This window comes from Leiobunum rupestre, chromosome 10, assembly GCF_980474605.1.
Source record: "Leiobunum rupestre chromosome 10, qqLeiRupe1.1.hap1, whole genome shotgun sequence".
NCBI classification, from domain to species: Eukaryota; Metazoa; Arthropoda; class Arachnida; order Opiliones; family Sclerosomatidae; genus Leiobunum; species Leiobunum rupestre.
Window position 1 is genome coordinate 12,453,267 of NC_143393.1, and position 6,116 is coordinate 12,459,382.

Consider the following 6,116-nt stretch of genomic DNA (forward strand, 5'->3'; position numbering starts at 1 on the left):
CAACCAGGGTTGGACATAAGGATATTTATTTTAGTAGTCAGCCTGACTAGTGAGCCTCCTATCTTAATTTATTTTAGAAGTCACTGACTAGTGGGGGTAAAAATGGGGGTATAAAAACAAAAAGGACAGGCAACATTTCGCTTTACCCGTCAGAATTAAAATAGTAATTTATTATCACTTGAGTTACATGACTTTGGCCGATCACAGTTTTTTTATTGATTGATGAATGATGAATTTATGATACGCCATATTCGCCCTTATTTATGAATATTTACGTAAATTTTTCACTAGTCAAATTGACTAGTGAGCCCCCAGATTTCTATTAAGTTTAGTAGTCAGAGCATTTATTTTAGTAGTCAAATGCCGTGACTAGTGCCTTATATCCAACCCTGATGGCTACGGCTACCCGAATTAAAAAGCAATAAAAGTTGCTAGATGACTTGGGAATAGGGTGGTGCCTTGGGTATTAGCCTAGCTGATTATTTATTATTATACCCTAAAGGAACCCTATAAATTAAATCGCTCTGTTAAAGCAATTTACTTATTTGGCATACCTGATTTTTGGAACTCAAGCTACATTGTACATGTACTTAAGTTGTAGGATTCATTTTTGAAGGCGTAAACAACGGCCATTTTCGGTGTAGAGAAACAGCGCTGCCAGTAAAGGGTTTCTCAAATAAGATAACATTGTTGCCATATTCCGATTAGAGTCCGACGCTGATGAAAAAGGACCAGCGGCGGCGTAACCTATTTTTAGGCTGCTTGATGGCGGCGCGCCAACAATTTTGTTGCGGCGGTTGCTTTGTAATTTAATCAGCGGCGGCGGCGTTTTCCGGCGTTAGCATTAAAAATGAGTTGAAGAATATAAAAAATTAAAAAATAATTAACAAAAGGATTAGTAACAAACGTGTGCATTCTTCGTTATAGAAGAAGTTAACAGTGCTTCTGTTTCCATACCTTACAGATAAAGTTTGAGAACTATGTACTCATTAGAGTTAGAAAGAAAAATACTCGTGTTTGGCCAACTTCGATAAATAAATATAGCAGCGCGCCGCAAAATTGAAATTATATCAACGGCAGTGTCGGGCTCTAAATGCCGACCCACCCAGCAAAATTTGAACTTATATGAAAGGCCAATAAGCAACTGCTCCTTCGTTACAAGTCGTCTGAAACGCAGATTTTAAACCGAAAACACGAAACTACGCAAGACCGGAAATTCGTCTTCATATATATTCAAATTTCGCAGGGTGGGTGGACATTTTTACTATAGGCGTATACAGTGGCGTAGCCAGGATTTTGTTTCGGGGGGGGGGGCACACAATTAAATAAAAAGTAAAAAAATAAAAATATTTGTACGTACGACCATACGTTTCGGGGGGCATGTGTCCCCTGTGCCCCCCCCCCCCGGCTACGCCACTGGGCGTATAGATTTCCAGAAATTTGGGCGGCTCGGCCGGAAGCGAGTCTAGGTGGCGTAACGGCGCTAGATTCTCCGAGGTAGAGCCTATGCCCTATGATCTAGCGTCTGCTACAGATAAATTAAAAAGTCATAAGAACGTTTTTTCGGCTATTTTTAACAATAGGTACTTTTGTTTTTCTTGGGTTTTGTTTATTTTTTTAGATGTATTATTTGTCAAGGATTACAATAATGCAAAAAGTTTTAACCGCAATTTATTATTTAGAAAGATATGATAAATTTAAAATTGTTACTTGCCATCAATTTTTACCTCGGAAAATATGACATATTTCGAGATTTTTGTACGTGTTGGATGAGGTAGGACTGAGGACGAATTAGATTTAACGACAAGATATTACTAAATTTTTAAAACGTGTGCAAACCGAAAATGTGTTTTCTACTTTAATACGGCTTTTTTTGGGTTTGTTTATTAATGGTCAAGGATTACAGTAATGCGAAAAGTTTTAACCGCAATTTATTATTTAGAAAGATATGATAAATTTAAAATTGTTACTTGAAAGCAATTTTGGGTTACGTGTAGAAAGCTGCCCCCACCTGATGTTTTTATATATTTTTTTGGATAGAGGGCAAGATGGGGATTATTTTAATTTTATTTTATTTTTTGGCGGAAATGAATATTAACAAAGATATGAATTTTTAAACATTGGCCTTTTGCAGTGAATTTTCCCTAGGACGATTCTTTAAATTCCTAGATTTTAATGCGTTGTGGATAACGTGGGGCTGATGACGAAAAATAAAATGTGGAAATGCAAAACATACTAACTTACTTTTTTATTTTCGGTATTTTCGCCGTATTTCAATGCATTTTAGGGGTTTTGGCGCGGATAATAGATTAGGTTATTTATATTATTAGGTTAGTTGGATTAATATCGGGTTGACGATACTTGATGCGTCAGGCTTGGTACTGTCATCTAGGTTGCGTTATAGATGGCCCATAGCTTTTTTTAGTATGGGGTTGGGGAGGCGCCGCGCGCCCCCAGCGCTTGAGCGAAGTGAGTGCGCGGCGCCGTCAGGCGCCAATACTTAGAATAAATTCTCCGTTGTATAAGTCAACATCACACAGAAGACATATAATATGACATAGTATGGTTAAAAAAAGGCAAAAATGCGTTGAAATACGGGAAAAATTGCCAACCCTTAAAAGTTAGTACTGTTTTGCAATTGAGCCTTTTTATTTTTCGTCATCAGTCCTACTTTATCCAACACGTACAGAAATCTCGAAATATGTCGTATTTTCCGTTGTAAAAATTGTTAGCAAGTAGCAATTTTACATTGATCATATCTTTTTAAATAATAACTTGCGGTTAAAACTTTTTGCATTACTGTAATCCTTGACAAATAACAAACCAAAAAAAAACAAAACAAAACACAAAAAAAAACAAAAGTACCTATTGTTAAAAAAATCCCGTTTTTTCTTAAATAAACTTATCAAAATATAAACAAACGATGTAAAAATTGTATTAAAATGCAAGTATCATAACTTATTAAGTCAAATTAACCAAATAACGACGATGAAAAACTAATCTAAATTTCAATAGTGAACCGATAGGGGCGTAGCGAAAGATTTCGAACGCGAATAATAATATTTTTTAAACAACATTTCTTCTGGAGGCGGTGGCGCGCCGAATAGTGAATAACTAGTCTCGGCGTCGGTACTATGACCTAGCAATAGAAACTTGTCATTGTGAGCAAGTGGAGCCGGGTTCGATACCAGCTTGTGGCACTAGGTGAAAACTCGGAACCACTCTTTCTGCTTAGAGTTTGCAAGTTCTCTCCACACTGACTGAAGGTGTTTTCCCTCGAATTTTTCGGTTTCCCCTTTTCATAAAAACTTAATGGTAATAGTAAGTGTTGGGAGTTGTTGACTTGCGTGGTATGAAGTGCTTGCCACCAGGCCCACCACCCTCTTCAGCATTGTAACCCGGCCACCTGTTTTAAGGCATTATAAGTCGCCTAAGGTGGTGCCTAGGGTATTAGCCTAGCTGATTATTATTATTATTGTAACGTCTCTATGGCGTTAAAAGGATCTATATTTTTCAAAAGCTCTTTTATTTTGCTTGATAAACTTAAGGAAAATATTTGCGGCGGCGCCTAGCGGCGCAGACATAAATCATCTTGGATTAAAAATAGTAGTGTCTACCTGGATATATCACTCTAGGGTTCCGCGTTCATTTCTGTATGTTCTTATACATTTTATTAATACGTTTAGACTTTTTTGTTGAAAGAAAGTTATTATTTATTTGTTCATGGCAGGAATCCATACCCCAACTTGGAATGCTTATCCCGCCGTATCGCGTATGATCATGAATGTGTTCATTTTAAACATGAATATCGAACTGCTATAGGCAGTCTGGCCTCATTCGCTAGGATGGGAGGGGCTTACAAGGAGACTACCCGAGGTGGTTATCACAGATTTTGTTGAAACTAGGTGAGTATGTAGACCTTATGGTAACATAATATTTCACCAAGGGAAAAGTTGCAATGGGCATTAGTTTTGCCATGGCAACCGAAAATGTTTTTGACAACACAATATGTATATTTTCTCATTGAAAATAACATGGGAATCTGAGCACTTCTAAGGGTACCTGTGAAAAATTTTAAAAAAATTTAAAATTTCAAAACCAAAAAAAAAATAGATCAAAATTGACAAATGAAATGAATTTTATGATATTTTGATGAATTTTGCTCAATTTGATCAAAATATGTAAAAATTGATCAATTGTTATTTTCAATGGGACAATATACAGACTGTGTTGTCAAAAACATTTTCGGTTACCATGGCAAAACTAATGCCCATTGCAACTTTTCCCTTGGTGAAATTTCATGTTACCATAAGGTCTACATACCCACCTAGTTTCAACCAAATCAGTGATTATCACCTCGGGTAGTCTCCTTGTTAGTTATTATGACGTTGGTCACGCGCCGAAACTCAAAAATTGCATTGAAGGGAATCGTTTCAAAACTTGACTTAAGCTTCAGTGCCAAGGCTTAGCACGAAATTCAATTTCTAAAATTTAAATACACATCTTTTTGATTGAACGTAAATAGGTAAGAATATTATTAATAAATTCCTTTATTTATGATTATTAAAGAATTTGGTTAAAGCACAGATATTTTCGAAGAATCACCAGTCATTTTCTTCGCCGGTTAAATCGTGCAATTCCTGAAACGTTTTGTGGATCGAGGCCTGTTACGTAAAGAGCAGAAAGGCACCACCCATCTCAGCCTCAGATGCTAGAAAGGGTAATGATATAGTTAGATATTCATGGTTGAAATGAATACATTCATGGTATGGTAAGGTCACTCTGACGGCTTTGGCCCCGCCTACGAGAGAAAAAATCCCCTCTGCGCGCGCTCCCCTCTCACGTTGTTGTTTGTTAAGTTAACATAGTGACGTCAAAAAAACCGTCAGCCACATTGAGACGAAAATCTGCCGCGATAAGCATTCCAAGTAGAGGTATGGATTCCTGTTCATGGTTATATATTTTTACCTCTATGCTGACTCCACGTCGCACACAAGGAACTAGGGGAATATGTTCAAGAACTTTGTTTTTGATTACTCAAGTCGGTGATATAGCTCGAAATCGCATTTCATTTCCCTGTTTTGCTCCTGGTTGCAATTACAATAGCAACAATCAAGGCTTATGTTCTAACATTACCGGAAATAAGTAAGCCGAACGTATGGCCCAAGAGATAAAATTTCTATTTTCACTAGTCCGACAGTCCGACTAGTCGGGAATTATAAACAGCGTTGCCAGATATTTCTAACCGAATTATTGTACTTTTAATTTAAAGTGTTTGTTGCAAAACATGCAGGTAACTGTTATCGTGTGTCGTTTCTTTATGTGGAGTGGATCGATACTATCAACCATAGAAATCGGAATAACTAGCTAGAATGATTTTTGAAATTTTGCCGCGCGCGTCGATTAAAAATTCAGATTTCTATGGTATGAACTATTTAGTGATCTGGCAACACTTGAACGTGGGCTTAATATTTCGTCGTCTGAAAGCCAAAACTACGTAATCTTAACTATAATTTTAATTAATATACAGTTACGCGCGACGATTTTATTAAGACGAGTTATTAAGAAATTATTTTTATTTTAGTAGTCGATAATATTGTTTCATAAGTTTGTCACTTTGGGGAATATTTTACTGAGAGCTAGTGGCGAAGTGACGTCATCACAATAGGAAAATCTCCCCCTAGCGAGGCGCTGTCAAAGGCCACGTGTGACGCGGAAGCGAGCGGACGGCAAACGGTGACGAAGTCCTGACAGCAGTCTGTCTTGTGAATAGCTCTCAGTAAAACTTTTGCATGTGAAGAATAGGACGGGTCACACTTATGTTACAATATTATACACTTATGGTAGTAGAAATAATGTAAATATAAAAATAGTACCATTATGGCTTGGAAATATGCTACATTTTGGTACTATATAGGTGTTACGCTCTCAAAATAATAGTACCATTTATAATATGATGCAAAAATATGGTATTTGTACCATAATTATAGTACGTATGGCAACGCTGATTGTAAACGCGTGTTCGTGTTGTTCTTATTTACCCGGTTAGTGTTTTAGAGGTCGAGGTCGCACTTCCGCGACTATATTTAATTGGGGGAAAACAAGGGAACTGGAAA